Consider the following 23756-nt stretch of genomic DNA (forward strand, 5'->3'; position numbering starts at 1 on the left):
CTTACATACATTCAAGTCACTTTTACAGCGCGCCCGGGCGCTCTGCGACACCTAATCGCCATTCTTGTCTATCGACCCAGAGGTCATTTGGTAAATGTCATCTTGTAATTTCATCTTGAATGCCACAGCCACCTATCCACGATTTTGCTGGACGTCCCTACGTCTCCTCCCAGGAGGAACCTAATGTGGCACCTACCAAAATCTCTACTTCTATTTCATTTTTACGAAGAGCAAAGAGCCAACTTTATAGCTTGTTTTTATTCGGAATTTTCTACTGATAAAGAAGAAAAATCAAAAAGGTTTTCGAGAAATTAATTTGACCAGTTTTCCAAAGGGAAAATAAAGCTTGACAGGATATCTGCGAATAAAGATCCGTGGTTTCGCAGCCGTATTTTCAAAGGTTTGTTTGAACTTTACACGCGAATATGGACCGATTTGTCTTCTTATCTAACCTTACGAGGGCCCTCACTCCTTAAGTTACCTATTTCTCACTACCAATACGGCCACGAGGTGCTTTTCAATAAATCTGGACCATGTACTTGGGAAGAATCTTCACCAGAATGGACTAATGATGACAATATTGTTCCGCTTGTTCCTCCTATTCGTTATCAAGGTTCACCTCTCAGAAATCCTTTCACCAGACACCACACCCCTCTGTCAGGTCTCGCTACATATTTTGTCGTTCCTCTGACGTAAGGACGTATCTAGATTCCGACGTGAGCATTGTTCCTCGTATCACTCTATGCTTCCTGGGGCTCATGAGAAACTTTTAATATACGCCCTTACGTCAGAAGAGTGACGAATTGTGTGATCGATCACAGGGTGATTGGAAAAAATATCTTCCTGACACGGGATCTTAAAAGTCGCAATATTACGAGGAACAGAGGTGGATCTCCTTGATTTTGGATGCGGTTTTCGCATAAGGAAGTAATGAACTTCTCGAAGTAAGTAATTTTTCTAAGTAACGAACTTTTCTAAGTAATGCGATGGCATTGATTTCGCATTTATGACCGTCTGAGGAAATAAACAGCCTCCAGTCCACGGAATCAAACATTTCAGATGGGTGATGTTTGTCAAGCTGCATCGAAGAATCAGATTTGAAGATTTCAACGGTAAAATTTTTAGTGTCCTCATTGGTGGGTCCAGTAAGTTGGCGCCATCGTTTCCTCTTCATGTAAACCTATGGAAACAAATCGATTCTTGGAGGGGCCAGGTGCTCCTAAAAGAATTCATTATTAGACACATGTTTAAATAGACTGAATTTTGCGTTAAGGGATTACCATTTCTGGCTCATACGTGAAAACATTCAACTCCTTGCAAAGGGAAACTAATAGTGCGTATGTTGTTTCTGAACTGAGCCAGAAATTTAGTTCCTATTTAGAAAATGTACTCCAAATGGAGAAACGCCAGTTTTACAAAATTGCTGGAGCCGCCTCTGCGTGAGTGTCCTGAGGATTAGGTTTCAAGTAATTTCATTCCTTTTTGTTCTCAATGGAAGGTCTGGTGTTAACAGCCGATCTCTTGCCCAAGACATGGCGAATCAGATTTGATTCACATAGACCCTACTTTTTCTTGTGAGCGAAAAATTCAATTTTTTCGTAACCGGAGCTACTTTAAAAAAGTCAATATCTTGGTTAGGGGCTCCTTCAAGTAATTTTAGTTGAGAAAATCGTGCTATACGTGGACTTTTGTAGAGGTAAGATAAATCAGAATGCTTAAAGTTCGTATACCTTTTTTAGAGGTCTATTCTGCCGTGCTAAGGAAGAACGCCGTATGGACATTCGAGAGTTGCCAAATTTCCCATGATAAAACGTGTATATTTGACGACATTCATGGATATTTTCCCTCGAAATTTTCAGATATTTTAGATTGCATTGCGTACAAAATTATCTGAAAATGATTGGGGAAAATATTCACAATTTTTCCAGTAAATCCAATTTTTATCGCAGGAAAATTGGCAACGCCTGAAGGCTCATACGGCGTTCTTCCTTAGCATGACAGAATTATACCAAGAGCAAGCGCTCTATGAAACGATCGCAAACTTTGTGAGCACACGGTACTTCACTGCAAAAAGACGGCGCTCATAAAAACGGAGGTTTACGATTTACAAAAATGTTTTATAATGGGCAGTTGCAATTGGATTCGCAGTTGAAACGAAACCAACAATCGTTCTACAAAACTAATTCGTGATAGTGACTGAGATTAAGGCAAGGACGATGTGTTTTTTCTCCCGCGCGCGCTAATAGACCAATTTATTCACACTCAGCGGAACGGCTCGAATCGAAACGGAGGAATAAGAGCGGAGGTCCCTTCGATTCGATCGACACGGCAGCTTTGACTTAGAGTACCTATATTGAGAGAGTATGGCCACTGGCGTTACCACCTCTGAATGGCTCAGCCATCTTAGGCTGAATGGAGCCCTTAGGACTCAAAAATGACGGACGCCATAAATTAATGTAATGCAAAATGACTCAAAATTTAATTTTCTTTGCTTCTCGTAACGAGAAATTTACTCAAATGCACTCTTGCGACTTCTTTACATATTTTTAAGACTAATCGTTTGCAATTTTTGAGACAAATTATCTTGAATGTAGTAAGATTGGCAGCAAGTACGGTTGGTGGTAACCGTCAAAAGTTGGCAATGACCCCCCTCCCATCCACAAAAACCAAAACAAAGCACCGCCATTTTTGGGTCCTAAGCCTCTCCATGGGGCCCAGTGGCCATACTCTCTCAATATAGGTACTCTACTTTGACTCTAGGTGCCGCAGAATCATGCTAATTGTCCGCAGTTTACGAGCTATTCACTTTCAGGATCCCCGCTGCATCGTGCCACTGCATTGCTATTTTAGCGAAGAAACTTAGCATACAGTTAGCCTTCAATTTTGCCAAATAGGCAACAAACCCACCGAATAGTTTGATCAACGGGAGCCGGAAACCGAGTGCTGGCCAATAGGGTCGAGAAGAGTAGAGAACCTGTATACGGGAGAGTATTGCCATCTCAATCATTTTACCACAGGAAAAGTGTGCCGCTCTCTGATTGGTCGTCTATCATGGAGCCCCAAAGTTGGACCAATGTGAACAAACCCCAGCCCCTCCCTGGTAAAAATTGGCAGTAGAATCTGTGTTCCAAAATACCATAGACCTACAGCCGGCTGTAAGATTTCCAATAGCTTCTATAGCCGGCAACACAATTTCTTATAGCCTTTTATCGCAGATGGCGACTAAGCAACAGCCTGGCGATAGAGTGTATTCTAAACGTTACCTAATTACGGGTGCTAGGACTTAGTGAGTTTTTGGACTACCGCTCTCTTTTTGGGCAGTAGAATCTTGATTTATTTTGCGAGGAAAGCTCCGTACTTTTGAAGGATGCCTGCCATTCCTAACATGTTGGAGCGCCTGCAATTTCGTATGATACTGTGCAATACCTCTGGTGTGAAATAGTTGCTTCAAGCGCCGTGGTATACGCTGCGGCGCGGCGCGGCGGGCGGGCAGCCAGCGCAGCGCGTAACGCGCATTGGCGCCTTCAAACCTAACAGGGAAACTTCACGCATTGCGCAATGCGTGAAGTATCCCTGTTAGGTTTGTAGGCGCCAGTGCGTCGCCGCTCCGCTTTGTGTTAGGCTCTAATATTTAATCTCGTGGAGTTAGCGTTTTTCAACTCATGACTTTGAAATGTTTGCACACTCTGTGTCTGTATGGATTATTCCGATTTTAATTGATGAAAAAAAAAATATGTAGTAAAGGAAAATAAAATGTGCGTTTTGTAAATACTAAGGTGATTTCGTACAAACTTAAGGATTTATAAAGCACACGAATTTCTACACAATTTCGTATAACCTTTCATAGCCGATGGCGAAAAAGCAACAGCCAGGCGATAAAGTGTAAAGCCCGACGATAGGAACTATAGCCCGGCTGTATAATTTTTTATCGCTTCGTGTAGCCCGGCCGTATGATTTTCTCCGCATTCTACAGCCAGCTATATGATTTTCTATCGCCTTCTTCAGTCGGCTATAAGAGGTCCTATGGTGTTTTGAAACGCAGCTCCTACCGCCAATTTTTACTAGGGCCTCGCTCCTCGTTTGGCCGAATGTAAACAAATAAGATGGCGGAAAAGTTCTACAAAGTTCTAGACGCGATTTTGGGTATGATAGACATTTTTTTACATCCAACTTCTGAATTGAGTTCAGATCGGACTTTGATGAATATTTTTGCCGAAAATTGAATTTTGAGGGTGATTATCATTCATTTCTCAGCCGATAATACGTGTTCCTCTGGGTCGGGTTTGTTTACGTTGATCCAACTTTGGAGCTCCATGATAGCCTAAAACTGATGAACCAATCAGAGAGCGGCAAGGAGATGTCAATACTCTCCCGTATTCAGGTACTTTAGAGAAGAGCATACCTTCGTTTCACTTACTTATTGTTAGACTCGAATGCACTCTCCCCATGTGGATACTCACGTGAAAATTCGCCCACAGCGAGCGGAAAATGCACGAAGCGGGCAAATTTTACCCGAGCGGCCCGCTGCGCAGCGGCAACGCCAGCCAGCGCCACCACCGGCGCGACCTTTTACTGGCGGGCAACGTCGATGAGTGATGAATGATTGTTGTTGCAACCGTTGAGAACAGGTTATGATGGATGATTTGCGGAACCGGGGCTCTCGACTTCCGGTTCCCTCCTTCCGCTCTCTCGAGCAAGGCCCGCCTCTCGCCGCTCGTCGCTCGTCGCTCGCCGCACAGTGGATCGAGTCAATAAAACCGGTCGGATGAAATTTGGAAACTTTAAACGCTTTTAACTCCGTTTATACAAAACTTTGAAGTTCTAAAAGTGGTTTCCACGTGAAATTCTCTTCTAGTAGCACCCCTTACAATTGAAAAGGTGACGAAATGAACATCCAAATCTGTTGTTTTAGTCGAAAATTTCATGTCCGACCTCACTCGTTGACTCGATCCACTGTGCGCCGTTCACAAGTGGGACCGCGCGCATGGGGCAAGGACACGAGGTGAGCAACTTCGCGCCGCGTCGGTCGGGCATCGAGCTCGTTAAAGAGCTTTTGTTCCACTATCGCCCCTCCCCCTCCCTCCTCCCTCCCCTCCCCACCGCCCGTTTTAAATATTTCTCCGCTTCGTTACGTAAGTTTGCAGACTTAGATCGGTACGGACCGGCAGAAACTCCTCATTCGAGATGTGATTCTCATTGCAGATATTACAGTAAATGCTTCGCACAAAGTGACAAAAATGGTTATCAACATGGGCTGAACTACGAACTCTTTGTGGGGGGGGGGGGCAGGAGGACACCTCATAAAGAGAGGTCCGGGGGGCACTTAAAGACATCCTCCCCTATGGGAACCTCCCCTCTACTCCTACTTTATTTTTTCGGGGAGAAATGCGGATCGCATTTAGCAAGAAGGAACCAGCGAGATTGCAGTGTTGTGAAAATGTTGCTCCTCCATAATTATCTACACAAATCCCCAGAATAGCAAATAGTTTTTGCTCCCCACCAAAAACTTGTTAATTTTATGGGAAAATAATAATAAATAATGATAATTAATAATAATTGTGTAAATTTTAATACTGTACACACATTAAGTATTTTTAAAAGAAGAGACAAATTCGCACGATTTTGAAAACAGCGTAGGTAATTGTGCTTATTCCTTTCTGCTAAATGCAATTCTAATAGCGCGAACTTTCCACAGAATATTCTACTAGCGTAGAAGAAAAATCGATGAAGTTTTCAAGAAATTACTTTGAGTAGTTTTCCACAGTAAAAACAAAGTATGACGAGAGGTCTGCAACTTTGCAGACGGAGATACGTGGTTTCGCGTTTTAACCGTGGATACGACACCATCGGTGCGGCAGCGGCGGCGGCGCACAATGAATCAAGTCAACAGGAGAGATCGGACAAAATTTGGAAACTTTAAACGCTTATAACTCCGTTTATTCAAAAATTAGAGGTTTCAAAAGTGGCTCCATTGATCTCCTCGTGAAATATCCCTCTAGATGCACCCCTTGAAGTTTAGAATGTGACGAAACAAACATCACGATTTGCAGTCTCAGTCAAAAATTTCATGTCCGACCTCTGTAATTGACTGGATCCACTGTGCGGTGGTGCGGGGTGACACGACGAAGAGCCACGTTGACGGATTACAACATGCAAAAAATATATGGAAGCACCGGCGCGCGGCGCGGCGCCGCGACGCCCGTTTCCACCGTCGCGTGATCGTGATGGGAACAGAAATCCAACAGATATTCATCAAACATCACATGAGTCGAGACCCCATCGCGATTCCCATCATCGTCTTGCTCAACGCTTGACGTTCGTTCAAGCCGAAGACCTCCTTAGATGCACGCACTAGACGCTGGAATGAAGAGGGGTTTTTGTGACACTGCACAGAGAAGTCATAGGAGAAAGTGGTGTGTTGGCACCAGAGATGTAAGAGACCCTCCACTGGCTCAGAGAAAGGCAGATTGTTGAGATTAATAAACAAAACGATAGACAAAAAAGACATAGGGAGTATGGAGCGATCCTACTGGTTGAAATAGGTGGTTCCCGCAGATTAATGCCGAAATTACACGCTGAATTTGGCAGCTGAATATGGAAGTCAACAGTCATCGCTCAACAGCTGAAATTTCGCAAATTCGAGTTACTTTCATCCAGATGTGTATCAAATCTATTCGAATAGTTCAGACAAATCCGACATTATCCGATGGTCGTTGAGAATCGTTGCTGAATTTTGCGCGTGTCGTGCAAAATTCAGGCATCGGGCCGATGACTCCCACATTCAGAGTGTGATTGCGGCATGAGGGAGGAAATGATTGACTAACGATCGGATCTCCCAGGAGTTGCCGTTAGTTAGTCCATTACCTACCTCCTCTGTCCATTGCAACCACCCGCTTCCACCAATAGGACCCCTCCATATCTCTGTTGTCTTCTTTGTCTATCGCTTTGTCTACCAATTTAAACAATCAACCCTCAGGGGGAAACTTATACTTTTGGGGATTCCACATTTACTTATGGACAATTACAAGGGAGTGACAGTCATCATACTTACTAGTTGGTTGACTAGCTTTGGGTGACGTCATGAGCCAAACAAGTTTCCCAAACTTCGGTATGTTTGCAATACAAAACACTCAACACGTTGTTCAACATCCACCTGGTATGTAGGTCAACAGTTGAATGTTGGAATCCCGAAAGTAAAAGCTTCCACCATTGCCAAAATAGCAATGGTGGGTCTCTTGACTCTGGTTAGTACTCGGCGGCTATTTTGCATCAATTTGATGATACACCTCAGTAAGATTAGAGAGATTTCCCGATTTGGAGGAGACTAGTGCACGATACATCATGGCAGAGCTGAATTCCAGACCATACACCCAAAAGGATGTAGTCAATCGGAGGGAATGTGCCAATATATTGGGCACTTTTTAAAACAGCATACTAAGGATATAATTAGCATACTTCCTATGTCATCCTTGTCTATCACTTTATCTATCAATTTCAATAATCAGCGAGCAGAAGGCACCTAGCACTGGCGCGCTCAGCCGGGAGCCGTATACTAGACACTAGTCTGGTCTGCCTAGTATGCTAGTCTTCAGGAAAAAAAAACGCATAGTTACCAAAGATTCCCATCGGGGGTTACGTTGTTCTTGCTTAGTAGGATGATGTTGAATGGAGGGGGGGTGGGGAGATGAGTCGCGGAGGAATCACGGACCATGAATTTTGACAGAGAACTCAGCGACTCCATCCTCGAGGTGGACAAGTTGTTGAGGAACATTTCGTCATTGGCGCTCATGTCTCGCCGCGTCGCAAAATCGACGGGAAATATAGGAAAAATCCGTCCCGTGGAGAAAGATCCTAGTAAATAGACGCTATCGGCGTTGCGTTACAGGAAAGCTATGTATATGGATTTATCCTTCTTTTTTTAATTGCATTACTTCATCAGGTTGATTGAAGTATCAAGATTTAGACTTATTTTTTATTATTTACTTGCTTTTGTTGGCTTGTTGGATTTAGACTATGATTATTTCGGAATCAATTTTAGTTCATCATCGAGTCGACAATAGCGGTCAGGAGACGCGGAATTTACGAGAGATAGAAGATAAAATAAAAACATGCAATACTGAACACCGAAATTTAGGATACAAAAATTACAGGATAAAAAATTTTGGCGTGCAGTATCATGCGTTTTTATTTTATCTTTCAAACTTCAGCAATCTCGCGTTCCGAGACCGCTCAACCTGATGATTCACTTAAAAAATGTCCGAAATGATCATGGTTTAAATCCAACAAGTCAACAAATCAGGACCAATAAATAAAAAGTAAGTCTAAAAGTAAGTCGAATGTAGATTTATATTCTCATTAGTACCATTGAAAGAGGTAATGTTATTGTTATTACTCAGATCTAATTCGATATAACGGAGAATCCTCATGGAGACTTCACCACTAATAGCCGCCTATTAAGCACCGCCGCGGCGGCGGCACGCAGCGTACCGTAAGCATTTTGATGTGGGCAAGAAAAACCAAGGCGCCTTCAATTTTTATCCATGCAACACGCGCATCCATTGAGCACGAATAGTCGCATCCAAGCGCCGTGATGAACGTTGCCTCCTTTCGCTCATCCATCAGCTCCAAAACCAGGAAAATGCAGAATAATTTGATGGTGCAGGTGAAATAACCAAACCACGTTTCTAGATTTGCGACGTTGCAAATCTCCTGTCACATTATACTCTCAAAAAACAGCCTGATCATCGTTTTCGCATAATATTTCTTTTTACTTTTCTTCGTCTCATTGAACCGTTTACTCATGAATAGGCAAAAGTGCTAAAAGTTGTTGCCCCTTCTATCACGTCTTTTAAAACCATTGAGTTTTTAGGCATTTTCGCGTGTTAACAGTTCAGTTACGGTGAATGACCGATGATCAACGAGTATGTATATGTAGAAAGTTTACATTGGAAACCACCGTAACAGACGTTGCTCATTGATTTAATGTGTCAGAGATGGATGGCGTTATAAAATGTCTCTTACTTATGTGCTCAAAAGCGATATCCTTAATGATTAATGGTTGTTTACGATATAAACTTTCTATGAATCTACCCGAATTTCATGTCACATTACTCAGTATTAGTGCCGCTACTCATTAGGGGTCAGCTCCTCACAATAACTAATACATTCAAATTATTACTGCTCCTCAAAGACACAGACCGTAAGACAGCGCCACGTTGCCATGTATTGACGAATCTCGTCCCTAGATCACTCAGAACTTAAATTCGTCCCTGATTCTTCACGTGGTCCAGCTGTCGGACGATATATCGCACAGATTGAGTAGGAAATGTCGGCAGGTTTTGACTTTTTGGTGAAGGAGGAAAAAAAAGGGGAAAAAGACAGGAGCCCCTACGCTTACGTCTAAAAAATCATTCTCAACCAAAAAATTGTAAGGTTCAGAGACATGCATTTAGGAGTCTTCGTGGGAAAAAACGTAATATTCGATATACTGAGATCGATTACTTCATCGAATGCAACTTTTCTCCAAGAAGAATCCTGATTTTATTTCACTGAATCCTACAATTTTTTTATTGAGAATAATTTTTAGGCTTATGCGCAAGGGCTCTCCTCTTTTTATTTGTTTGTTTATTTATTTATTTTTGCTAAAATTCAAATTCTACGTAATCGATGCGATATATCGCACGCCAGTTCGACCACGCCAGAACCTCGAACGAATCACCTTAAGAGAATAGCTCGATTTCCTTCTCGCTTCGAAATTCTGTCTATAAATGATTTACTATTTGACAGCGACGGCATATTTCGCTCGAACGCGACCCTTACTCCTATGTTGCAAGGGCCTCCTAAGTTCACGCAAAGCGAAGCTCCAAGCTCATGCCGGCTCTCCAAGTTGAGAAAACTCGCCGCCACGCAGACCTGGAGCTCATGGATGATTCAAGCGCGGGGCGCAGGGCGACGCCTCAACTATTGCCTCACATTAATGTCAGGTTTACTTTTAATTTAGAAACCAAGCTCCTTTTCTTCTCTTTTCCAAGCGCTTGATAAAATTATCCGCCCTGCTTCCGTCACTTTCTTGCGTACTTGCAAAAATTAGTGAGATCCTCATTGTGTAAGCCGGATTTTATACGACTCTGCGGTTTATAATTAACTGGTCATACTCAAAAAGCCTTGAGCGCCAAAAAATAAAAAATTAAGTTATTTTTATCATAAAATCTCATATTGGATCTTACATGCTATTTTTACACGTTGATTTCACGTGTTGGCGACACATGAGACACCCTTTTGTCGGTCCATCATGATCCCCATGGTTTTAACAACCATCGGTTTTGACAATGATGGGATCGTTCCGTATTCGCTTTGTCTTACTTATTCATAGCTTTGTCTATAGATTTCAAACATTAGTCCACAGAGGAGTATGAAGCGGTGATTCTGTGAAAGCATATCAACTGCACATAAGTTAAATAATAGAACGTCTTCGAGTTAATCCCGACGATGAGGACGGGTTATTTTCGGCAGGAGACTTAAACGAACGTAAAGAAAAGTAGGAAATCCCAAAATTGGCGTATCAGAATGAGAGACACCTGGACTTAATTTCGCAAATGAGAACTGCAACTCCTGGCTTATTTTGGAAGCTAACGTATGTGTTAAAAGATGCACCAGGTATAGCTAGGTGCTTTTACAGTAGAGCCAAAAGTAATAGTTCCTTATGCAAAATGCAGTCCACTCGGTGTACTTTCTGCTTCGCCGTATTCCATATCATTCAGTTTATGTCCTTCATTTACAACTGAACCACATTTTGCAAGCGGGAACTGCTATTTCTGGTTCATTATAGAAACATCATAGGTGCCATTATTTTCCCTATGATTATGGATGTTTTAAGGGTGAGCCAGAAATAGTAGTTTCATAATCAACGCGCTGGCTGGGGTAACGAAGAATCGTGAGTTCAGATTCTGTATCCCTTCAAAAAGCAAAAAAAAAAATTACATCTTACGTGCAGTTAACAAGTTGTGAGAGTAAATTAGAAGCAGGACGTAGAGCGAATACATAATCAATAATCATTATAATCAACTTCACAGCGCGATGCTGTGCGCTGTACCATGCGTTCATCCGCAAGGGCGTTGAAAGAAAGTTGGCGCGAGGTAATGAGAACAAATTGAAATGCTACGTGGACACCAGCTCACTCACCTAACGCACGAACTGACAAAGCTGTGGCCAGTGGCAATTCTTGAAAGTTAGTAACACTATTTTTCCTCCATTTGAATGTATAGAAGACAATCGATTCTTGGTGCGACAGCTTGCCTCACAGTAAATCGATATTTTTAATGGATTTAAATGGAGGAAAACAGTATTGCCAACTTGCGAAGAAAACTGGCCGTGGCTTAAGTGGCTGAGTAATTTTGAGACCGATTCAATAGTCTATATCAATTGATAATTTTTGAGTTATAAGTGTTATTACACTGTTGATGGAGGGTGATCGTCTCATTATAAGGTTTTGTTTTAACCATATTTGAAGGAAATTCCTGAGTTCTACCCACAAGGAAACTTTTTAAATAAGATCTTTGGCCTCTTTCCCCTTACTACCAATATTCAGCTGATGAAATGTCTCTGCTTACATAACCAAGAGGGGTTATCTTGGATTGACAAACGTCAAACATGTCACGAGCATAACTGGTAATGCAGGGTCGCCAAGCTAGAGCTGACCCACAGATGAAATGATTACTTCGTATTGCAATGATGAAACTAGAAAAACACGTATCTGACTATGCAGATTTCCTGCCGTATTTCACTTTCTTCAAGGACAACTGGTCATTGTTACTGCACGAAAATTCGTGTGATTATTCTTCATCTCGACGGGCGCTCTCTGGAAATATCATGGTAAAATATCAGGTAATGCGGTCTTTGAAAAATGGTATCTGAGCATGAATGAGTATACATTGCGGAGAAGATATTCAGCCACGAAGAGAAACATTTCTCAGTTGATACGCCTTGCTAAGGAGAAACGCCGTATGAGCATTCGACTGGTGCTAAATTTCCTCTCAGAAAATAGTTTATTTTTGAAGAAAGATATGCACATTTTTCTTTGAACTTTTCAAAGTGTTATAGATCACATTATTAACGGAATTCTCTAAAAAATTGGAAGAAAAATATTTATAAACTTCCCCGAAAATTCGTGATTTGTCAAAGATAATCTGGCAACGTCTGAAGGCTCATACAGCTATATAGAATCCTTCCGGTAATTGTAGCATCGCGTCCGTGATATTGGACTCCATGCTCGGCTATATATGTTCGGTTGCTCATCACGTCCAAGATCTTGGACTCCATGCTCACTTTAACTAGGGATGATTTTTTCGAAAATCGAAGTGAGCATAGCGTCCAAAATTATGGGATGCAGGTATTCTCTGACAATACACGAGCATAGGGTCCAAAAATGTTTTAGGACAATTTTTGTGAAATAAAGGCGAAAAAATGTACCCTCGAAAAAAATTTTGCATTGCTTAGGTTAGGTTAGGCTAGGTTAGGTTAGGTTAGGTTAGATTAGGTTAAGTTAAGTTAGGTTAGGTTAGGTTAGATTAGGTTAAGTTAAGTTAGGTTAGGTTAAGTTAGGTTACGTTACGTTATGTTAGGTTACGTTACGTTATGTTAGGTTACGTTACGTTACGTTGGGTTGGGTTAGGTTAGCTAAGGTTACGTTACGTTAAGTTACGTTACGTTACGTTAGGTTGGGTTAGTTGACTGGTTGACTTCGGCAACGGTGCGGACGAGATACGTGTTTTTCCAAGTTGCGCAGTGGATTTGCGTATTCGCATAGTTCGTGTGACCCGCGGACGTCGCTCGGCGACCCGCTCGACCGCGACCTGTGTCTGCGCGGAACGTGGCGCGTCGAGGATCCAGGGGCTCATTTTCCATATCTGGCCAGCAGCGTCCATTCAAAAGGGACCAACGGCACGGCGCGCGCGTCGCGGCGCGGCGCCAGCCGCATCGCGCATCGGACGTCAAATATTTCGATATCGACGTCACTTTGCGTTGCCCACCACTGCCGCGCACCGCTCGTCCTATACTCGCCTCCGCCGATGTCACATTTGTCGGGGCGTATCTCAGTTTTCGCGTGAGCGCTGTCCTCCGTAGAACTATATGCATTTCGAGACTCATGAAAAAATGGTGATATGCCTTTATGTTAGATGAGCGGGGATTTCCAAACCTACATAGAGAGGCGACTTCACTCAAGCCAACCCATAAGTTCGATGAAGCTCCTATATTAGTCAGGTGTTTGCGATTTAGGTACTTACACATGTATAACACTTAACGAGAAACACGATGGTGCCTTTGATTTTCTCTGAAACGGACTCTCAAGCTTAAAAAAAAGCTCTCAAAGTTAATAAGGCCGTGAAAGAGGGGATCCCTTGCCCTGCGCCAAGAGTTCACCTCTTATAGTCAAATGCTCCATGCACGGGTATAGGGAGTAAATAGATAGTTATAATAGATAGTAAAATAGTAAGTATAATAGTAAGAAGAGTAAATAGATAGTAATAGATAGAAGCCGCATCGGCTATTGCCAAATTTAATCGGGCAATTTAATTTTTTGCTTGAAAACGGTTGTGCGGATTTTTGTGCAAATTTCAGTGAATTTCCTGCGTAGTGCGAAGTAAAGTCCTCAAAATTATCAAAGGAATCCGCACAAACGTTCTTTTGCAAAAAATTAATTTGCCCAGTTAAATATGTCAATAGCTGATGTGACTTGGTTTCTTTCTGCTATAAAAGCGTTCCAATTTCACTTCGCATTCATATCACTTGGGGTTTCTGGGCACTATACTGACTCCGGCACCGAGCATCACTCCTTCACTGGAAAAAAACACATTGGATCTAGAGTCCAGACTCTTGGAAACATTGACAAGAAAAAATACTCTTGATTCAATCAGATTTAAGCTTAAATCAAAAGGAAATCCGCTCAAATTAAGAGGCTTGGTTCTTGATTTAAGCAAAAATCCGATTGAATCAAGAGTATTTTTTCTTGTCGGTGTTTATAAGAGTCTGGACTCTAGATTCAATGTATTTTTTTCCAGTGTTCAGTTTTAACAGTGTATATGCAACCGATGCGACAAAGAAAGGCGCTTAGAGCTCTTGGTAAAGAAGTTGAAAAATGTGTGATTCAACATTCTAGTAGTGAATCAAGTTTTGCTTATGGGTGAATTAACCTCTGTGTGTGTACATTGTATGAGAAGCTTGGAGCTTGGAGGCCAAGGTGGTTGAGTGAATTGCGACGTCGCGTCATTTCGATTGTGCAACACTATCCTTGTATACGTAAAGGCAAATACTCTAATGTGGATGTTTATCTCTATGTTTTTTTTTTGTCTTTCCACAATTTTTTTTCTTGTCGATAAAATTGCAGATGCTTATCAGTAAGTTTAATTACTTGCACAAGAAACAGGTGAATCGTGAAATTATCGTAAAGTTATCTGTGCTTGGACGCTTTTGACAAACTAGTCACGAGGAAAAGGACACAAGTGCCATTCAAAGTGGAGATATTGATACTTTGGCTATATGGGAGCAGTTTGAGTCAATTTCGTCATGAATAATTACCAGATGTAAGCGTCTTTCCTTCTTCTTTCCTCCCGCCATTCATTCTTTCTTCCTCCTCTTTTCCTTTCTTCTTTCTCTCGGGCGAACGAGATTTCTCCCCCTCCCTGGATTCGTCTTTGGTTAATGGTATTAATTTATTGGTATATCGATGGCTAAATACAAAACATTCGTATCTCAATTCATTGCGACCTTTGAAAATCTCTGATTATGTTTTATTTTCTTTAGGGAAAACTAATCAAAATGTTCCCTTGCAATTTTGCGTGATTTTTTTTTAAATGAGCGAGAAAAATTCATAGAAAATTTCAATAGAAACTGCTGATTGATTTTCCTCAAAAAATAAAAACATGAGCAAAGTGACCCATTGGTATCCTATCGTAAACATGAAATACAAAAGGGGAAAAAATGTTATCACAGGTGTGGGACAAACTTATTTATAAATACCTATATTCACGAAATATGGAAAACGTGAACAACATTTTTTATATTGCAATTGAATAGGTTTGTGCCGTATTTTGCCGTTATAGTGCCTCAAAAGATGCCTAGCTGTACCGTGCACAATGGCGCCAGCCACATTAGGAGGTCATTTGCGATACTTTCTTGCAAATTAAGCGCGCACAAACTGCACACTTAGGCGAATGAGTCATACTTGACACTTGCGATAAACACGCGTTTAGCTCAGTAAATCTGTGTCAAGAAAATGATTTGTGCCCCAATATAAGTAAACGAATGGTGAGCACCAAAACAGATCAAGCGGAACGCATATGGCATTTCTGCTCGCGCGTGGTTCTAAAGCGGTATGATCTACAGGGTGATCCAAAAGTCCTGCATCACCATTGGCGATTTTGCAAGTTGGCAACACTGTTAATGCTCCCTTTAAATCCATTAAAAATATCGATTTCAGGTTAAGCTGCCTCACCAAGAATTTATTGTTTCACACACACATTTAAATGGAGAAAAACAGTGTTGTCAAATTTCAAGAATCGTCATTGCTTACCATCCCTGTAACCCATAAGGGCTGCTTATCAGGGTGGTCCCTTTAAAATGTTGGGGCTTCTAATAATCGTTACTTTTGACCCGGAAGCACTCAAAAATGTTCAAAACTTTGTATTTCAATTTGTTCAAGTGTTACAATGATGCTGTCTGCTGCTGATGGTGCGGAACTTTCGAATCACCTTGTAGAGTTCACCGAGTCGTGCGCAAGGAGCCTTAAAATCAGGCTAAGGCGTCTGAAAATAAGGTATACCACCACACTTTCAACATAATCGTAGCATTCCAACTTTAAAATCTCAGGCGCTGGACTGATAACTAGGGCTTGTCGCTTTTAACTCGCCACTGCCGCCACTGGTATACTAAATTACTGAGGACCAAGATTTAGCGCAGCACTTAAGCACTATGACATATGTTTTATCGTCAAACTTTCGAGCACATTACGTTGAACGTATCTAAAACCTCCGACATTAACTCATCAATGAGAAATGAATGCTCGTCGTTTACATTATAAACAGTAAATTGGAACTTCCCGGTTTCAAAAGAACCAATCAACGTGGGCAAAATTCTTCGTTTCCCAACGAAGGAGCGTAACTCCATTTCAAGGGTGTGAAATTGGCTCAAACAATTCAAATTTTTGCAAAAATACAATTGAACATTCTTTGTTAAATAAAAGTCTGATTTCTGCTTGGGATCAGAATGAAAAATCGGTGAAAATTTCGGTTGAAAATTTCCAAAATTCTCCTTGTACAATTGCAATTTGCGAGGGGAAATTCGGCAACATTGGAATGTAGTTACGTTCTTTTGAGACTGGGAGAACGGATTGGGTATTCGAATCAACCGTGCGTCAAGAAAATACATAACGGCGCTTTTCCTTAGCATGACATTAGAACAATCGCAACTTCGTAAACATTAGGGGGTTGTTTTCCTTTCTTTCAGCTCTTTGCACTATATTTGGATTGAATTTTGCAAAAAGGAACCAAGAGCATTGCAATGTTGCTAGAATTGTGCAACATACATTTTTTGCAATAAAATTAATGAAATAATGAAAAAAAAAAAACAGATTTACAAAGGCAAGTTTCGTCTTGAATTCATGGTTTATTGAGAGTAAAGGTAAGAGATTGCATAAATGATCAGTTTAAATTTGCAGGGTAAAGAAAGTTGCACAATCTTAGCAACATTGAAATGCTCCTGGTTCCTTTTTGCAAAATGCAATCCATTTATCCGAATACTTAACTCAAACTGATAATTCTTACTTCTTTGATCCTAATCGATTGCTGACTATTGCACGATTCACGAAATTTTCAGGGCACACTCATCGACGCGCCTTGAGCTTTTCCACCCACTCAACGACGAAAAAACTGCCAGGCTTTTAAACTTTCCGAACGATCGACGCAGTCTCATTTAACGTCTAGTTATAACGGCACTAGGGCGTTGTCAATAGATCCGTAAACGATATGTAAATTGAATGACCGCGTTATGTAATTTTTCATCAAAATTTCGCGCAGAAAACAGTAAAAGTAACGGATATGTCATAAATTAACACCTAAATGTGAAATTAACATCTAAATGTGAAATTAACATTCACATTTCACGCTTGAGTCCATTAATTAACGTCTTCATTGACAGAAAAACCGTGGTCTCCGTCATTTCAGTCGCCCTCAAAAAGAAATTCATTTTCATGTAAAATGTTCGGGTCGCCTACATCTAAAACCTCAGAATTAAAAATCCGATCGTTAGATAAATCTACGCATTTGACTTATGTTCTAGGAAAATATTTTCCGTGATTTTATAATGATTCCACGCGGTTGTGTCGTTTGAAATCATACATTTCGACGGTGAAACTCCTAAACCAGGTATCTCGTTTGCGGTGTTTTAAAAATCTCCGCTCCCGTTTTTTTCTTTCACAAGAGAAAAAATCATCGTCATTCCTTGAATTTTTCACAGAATTTGCTTAGCGCAGAGAAGGAAATTCTCGGCGGTTCTTAAAAATAACCGTAGAGTAGTTCTCCATTTAAAAAATAAAATACGACAGGAAGTCTGTAACGTTGCAAACCGAGATTCGTGGTTTGGGAGTTCCACCATCGATTTGCTTTTTCAGCCTAATTGTTGAAATTGATAGATAAAACGATAGACAAAGAAGATATAGCTAGTATGGAGCGCTCCTATTGGTTGAAATGGGTGGTTCCTATAGACGAAGGGAAATGGATGATGGACTAACTATCGGGTCTCTCGTAGGTTGCTGTTGGTTAGTCTATTACCTAGCTCGTTTGTCCATTGCAACCACCAATAGGATCCCTCCATATCTCTTTTGTCTTCTTTGTGTATAGCTTTGTCTTTCAATTCCAATAATCGACCTGCTACAGTTAGAGCCACAACGACAAGCGTTTTACGAGGACCATCCGAATCCAATCTCGGACAATGAATAGGGTGGCAGTGACAGTGGTTAACTGGTAAATACAAGACTGCGCTGTATGATGTCGCCCACATCCGCCATCTGGTCACTTCGAACACACACGCGCTAAAATTACTCACACACACCAACGACGGAGAACAGTCGAAGTTGGGTCCCGAGCGCAAGTCCAGGTGACCAGGGCTGGCCCTCCTTCGCTCCTGCCTGCACTTTCAATATCTGCCCGCGTCGCTTTTGGAATGACCTCAAATCTCCAAACTCTGCCTGTCTAATTGCCCGGTTAGCACAGTTGGCAAATACATGTTCAAATTATTGTTATTGTATCGGAGTGTTGTGTGTGATGCCTAGTCACTGATTGAAGGGGCTCCTCTTATTCAAGTTTCCGGATCCAGGCTCAGCAGCTGAATGGGTCAGTTGCCCTGGTCAAAGAATCGTGTTTTGATGCTTTATTCTTGCAGATTAACTAAGAATAATAAGAGCTGCTCAACAACAACTTTCTACGTTGAATATTAACCGAGGTAACGTCCACTGAAAAGTCGGGTTTTTGACTTCATCCACCGCGGTACAGCATAACATGGTATATACTACCGCAGTGGATGACATCATGAATCGAGTTTCTCAAGGCGCAATATCTCGGTTATTATTCAACGTAGAAAGGTGTTTTTTGGACAGATCTTATTATTTTTAGTTAATATGCAAGAATAACGCATTAAAATACGATTCTGTGACCAGCGCAACTGACCCATTCCACTTGGTTCTTTTACCATACTTTCCATTTGGACTACATTTTGCAATTGGGCTACATTTTGTACGAGGTCATGACAATTACTGTCTCATCTTCTCTCATTGAAAAATTAGGTCGTTTCAAGTTCAATTTTGGGCTGTATTCACCGAAAATTTGACTGTAGTTTCAAAGCTTAAAGACAGGTCACGAATTTATTTGGAAAAATTCCTCATATCTTCTGAAGGGGGCCGAGTAGATTTCTGGGGGGCAGCCCCCCTCTCCCTCAGTTCCGCTCAAGCCACCACTTCCATTGAATCGAGGTGACGATTTCATTTTGATAAGGTCGTGATTTCGTTTGGCATTCTGAGAACGCATCCTGCTATAGCTAGCTGGTTGATAACGGTATGAATGATCTTGAATTCATTCACACCCGGGAGGAATGAAGACAATTTAAACTCAATTTTGTACAGTTTAAACATCTTCCAGTTTCGAAGTCAGGATTTATCTCTTCACCTGAGAAAGATGAAAATAACACCGAAAATATGAAGTTGCAGTCCGCTGTAGGTATTTTGATCAACATCAAAATTTTAGACGGAACATTTTTTGTCAGTCTGCAATGTCACGAAAACTATTCAATTTTTTTACAGACCGAGAATCCACTGGAGGCTCATGGGGAAAAGTTGCTTTAAAATTTTGAAAATTTTAAAGAACTCCCCCTCCCCAAATTTCAAGCTGTCTTTGTTCTTCAGGAATTCGTAACATTTTTTCCCCTCCATGTATGCTTTAAAATCAAGTGCTCGTTGTGATAGCGCAAAGGGCAAACAATATTTTATCCGAAGAAAGGAAGCGTTTTTTTGCACTTCATTTTCATGGGCCTTCTTAAACCCTTTTTTTAAACCTGAAAAAAGCGCGGACCGATTAGGTATTGCTTATGATGCTGATATGGATCGTGAGATAATGGTTTTGCTTGAATTTGCGGCCAGTTTTAATGTCACAGTACTGCAAATTTCACATCATTCAGAATTAAAGAATGCATCTATACGAGTGCTAGAATTGTAAATACTGCTTCATTGTATCGTCAAAACTAGTTTTGAATCTAGATTTAAAACAACGAAAATTCATTACTGGCTTTTCTTACTACAGGGTTCATTTTTGCCTACAATCAAAATGGACGTATTTCCACCAAACGGAACTATGTGCATTATGACGTGAGCCCTGTTAAGCATATATTCTTATGGGTCTCAAGGCTCATGTTTTTAGGCATATAGTTCCGTTTGGCAGAAATCGTCCAATTATACCCTCGGGTTCCTAAAAACAGAGCCCTTTTCAGATAGAGCTAATTCTTATGTGAAAGGCATGTCCACAACGGTGGCACTCACCGTTGTTCAAATTTAAACCTACATCAGAAGCAGCACATCCCGTATTGAGAGAGGAAACTTACCGGAATTGCGTATCCTTTATTGACATCAATCAGCGAGGAAAAATTCGAGTATCTCCTTATCATATTCCGTCACAGTTCACAGTTTCTTCTTAGCATCTTGCGTTTTTTACCGCACATTTTGATGAAGCATAAGGCTCCCATTTTCCTCGGTAATTGCGCACAAGTATTGATGACAGTTTTAAGCCGTCAACCCGATCTTAAATATTTAAAAAGCAACACTTAATGATGGGAAAATGTAAACTTCGAGGCTAGAGAGTAGAAAAAAGCGTCATTAGGACTACACTGCAAAAGACCGATCTGATCTTCCCAAAAACGTATGATTCCAAATAGAACTATAACCATGGATATTACCAACGGTGCTCTGCAATGGTGAAATGGTATTGGAACAGTGTTTATGTGAACAATCTTACTCCTGCATAGAGAGCGTGGCCTTAAAGAAATAAGTACACTTTTTGCGACAAAATAAAAGGGTGAAACCTCAAATTGTTAACGAGTCTTTAAAGTGGGAGTGAACTTTGCACTAAACCAAAGGATACGCATTTCTCTTAGGCCCCCTGTGTTCGAATAAATCACCTTTTTCTACGGCCCATTGTTTAGGAAGTGGTCTCTCAAAAAATTGTTATATTATTTAAAAACAACTACGTATAATATTTATTTCCCTGGATAGATCCTCCATAAACATTGAAGAATTTTCCGTTAGGCTTATAAAAGTCTCCATCAAATTTTGAATTTTTCACCCTCGACCTTGCACTTGGATAAGAAACCTGAGTTTGGAACAAATCAGACGCTGAGGTCAGCACCGAATACTTAAGTCACCTAAGTCAGTGCCAAAAATACTAAAGTCGGTGCAAATAACTTTCATGTCAGTCTCAATTAGTATTGGGTGAGTGCTCGTGAAGACTGATATCATTGCTGATTTGTGGTTACGCTCAAGTTAGTCCTTCTAAACACTTAGCTGGCGCTCCTATTGGCCACACCTAAACTCGATCTCTTTTGGCGCTTGCCTCAAAGTCAGATTTATTCCATTTTTCCCAGTGCAATTGTATGAATATTTCTTCTGTTCTTAAAACCGACTTTTGAGAGAAGGAGCAATCTGATGAGGGAGTATGGTTAGTTTTCGGCGCGATCTTGATCATGAAATACTAATTCTGAAAAGGTCTTCTGTGCCCTCTAATTTTTACGTGCCTCTTAAATAGTCAAATGTTTCTCGATGAGGATTCTCTGCTGAAAATATCTGTCGATGCTCTGTGAAAAAATGTTCACGCTGTTCAGAGCTGCATGGAAATCAGATTTGTCATTATTCCCTGAATTAATTCAATTATTAAAAGAGTTTTTACTCAAGAACCAAATCATATTTAAATCCAAATGAAATAGCCGCGCAGTAGGTTTTTAAAAAGAATTCTAACCGTGCACACAACGGCAACGTTTGTTTCCGTGTATATTTGAGCACCACAATAAGTTTATATCAGGGTTGGACAATGGTGAATGGAAATATTTAAGTAGCAATAAAACCATTGAAAGGAAAAAGAGCATCCAATAACTACCTAACCTAAGTGGCACATTCAAGCAAATTTAGAGGCTACGACACTGGGACGGTGATTGAGCGGGTCATTAATTAATTAATTGCCACGAGCTCATTATTTATGGATTCACTGACAGAATTCAGTGTGATCTCGATTTTAAACGGTTACCCAATGACTTAGACGCTCCCGCTGAATACGTGTAATCAAACACTTGTGCTGCAGTGATAAGGACAAACGCCGTATGAGCCTTCGGATGTTGCCAAATTTCCGTTAATAAAATACAAATTCGCAGGAAAATTTGTGAACATATTGTTCCCAATTGTTGGGACAATTGCGATCCCAATTTAATCTAAATTATAAGCAAACCTCAAATCGTAGTATCAAAATATCCATGACTTTTCTCAAAAATAAATAGATTATTGCGGGGGAAATGTGGCAACATTCGAACGCTCATGCGGCGATTTTCCTTCACTCTGCGAGGAAAAAGGAGCCGAGCGAACAGAATTAAACCAAATCACCACCACACTCGATCACAGGAAATCCAGATCCACGTATCGCTTTTCCACCATCCACCAATCGATCCGAGATCATAACCCCACCTTCATTTCACACGGGACATTCGCGGACACTCGCGCGCCAAGTAGGATGACGTCATTCACTCCCGCGGAAAACAACCGATCCAGCGAGCACTCGTGCACTGATTCAGATTCGCGGTGGAGAGCACATCGAACTGGCGATTCGCAGGGCAGAATTCGAGAAGGCGTTTTTGCAGGTCGAGAACGTCGTGCGAGCGGGCGGCCGAAAAAAAAAACGAAAGAGGGAACGGAAAGGAACGGGGGAAACGATGGACGGACGGACTGCGTGGAGCGGACGGGAGCGAGACCCGAGCTGGACTGACGGAGACGGCTAGTGAAAGTTCTGGGTAGGCTAAAAAATGCAACTCTCTCTTTCTATTTTGTAAGCCTTATCAAGACTGCATGGCGAGCCGAGCTCCGAGCTCCTCTGCTACTCTGCCTCTGAGCCTCCGAGACCCAGTCGTCGCTCGAGCTACGCTCCCACAAGCAACCTGCGACGCAGTATTCACCGCGCAATGGAGAATTTGCAGTTTCTCGTCGACCGCTGCTGACCGCATTGTGTTTGACGCAATGCGTGAAGTATTCATGCAGTCTTGTAGGCGCTATGCGTTTCACGCTGACCGCACTCTGTATGACGCAATGCGAGAAGTATTCATGCAGTCTTGTAGGCGCTAATATGTGTTACATGCCGACCGCCGCGCCGAGGGCTTCTCCTTTTCAACTCAAGTCCTCGTCATCATTGCTCTCTGCACCGCGCCGCTCCAGGCCAAATTGCGTGTTTGGTTTCTCTCTTAACTCGAAAAATTAAAGGTGCTGTCTCTTGTATCTCCGAAAGACGACAGAATTGTTAATTACTGTACTCTCAGGAGATGAGAGATTTTGTCACCTTTTCTCGTTATTTTATACTTATATTAAAAAAATTGCACATTTGCCGTCCCCTAACTTTGCTGCCATGGGGGTTCAATGACATTTCGGCACCGATTTTTTGTCCGCACACCTGGTTCTTCAAGTAGTTTATGTCGACGCGTTTTTTTCGGCAGGGGAGTTCGTGCCGTAGAACCTTGATTTATTTTGCGAGGAAAGCTCCGTACTCTTGAAGGATGCCTATCATTCTTAAAATGTTGGAGCGCCTTCAATTTCGTTTGATACTGTGCAACACCTCTGTTGTGAAATAGTTGCTTGAAGCGGCGTGGCGGGAGGCTGGCCAACTTCCAACGCGCATTGACGCCTACAAACCTAAGGGGATACTTCAAGCATTGCGCAATGCATGAAGTGTTCCCTTGGGTTTGAAGGCGTTAGTGCGCGTTTCGTGCCGGTAGCACGCCGCTCCGCTCGGTGTTCTGCTCTAATATTTAAAATCGCGGAGTCGGCGTATTTCAGCTCATGATTTTGAAATTTTCGCACATTCTGCATGGATTTTCCTCATTTAAATTGATGAAAAAAATGTATTAAAGGAAAATATAAAATGAGTTTTGTAAATATTAAGGTGGTTCCGTGTCAAATTTAATGATCCCAAAAG

General features: G+C 41.5%; 1 protein-coding gene across 5 annotated transcripts in view; it reads right to left on the bottom strand.

The window, feature by feature from the left end:
* mol (dual oxidase maturation factor 1 mol) overlaps window positions 1–22636 on the bottom strand; it is an 87579-nt gene extending 64943 nt beyond the window's left edge. The window contains exons 1-2 of one of the 5 annotated variants that reach the window (XM_072297521.1): window positions 22262–22636; window positions 20140–20335 (exon numbers count right to left, since the gene is read on the bottom strand). The gene's annotated coding sequence lies outside the window, so the exon portion shown is untranslated. Of the gene's footprint in view, window positions 1–20139; window positions 20388–22172 lie in introns of all 5 variants that reach the window. The other 4 variants (XM_072297519.1, XM_019055434.2, XM_072297518.1 and 1 more) reach the window with 4 other exon arrangements.
* Window positions 22637–23756: the final 1120 nt, after the last annotated feature.

Source organism: Bemisia tabaci, chromosome 2 (assembly GCF_918797505.1).
Source record: "Bemisia tabaci chromosome 2, PGI_BMITA_v3".
Classification (NCBI taxonomy): domain Eukaryota; kingdom Metazoa; phylum Arthropoda; class Insecta; order Hemiptera; family Aleyrodidae; genus Bemisia; species Bemisia tabaci.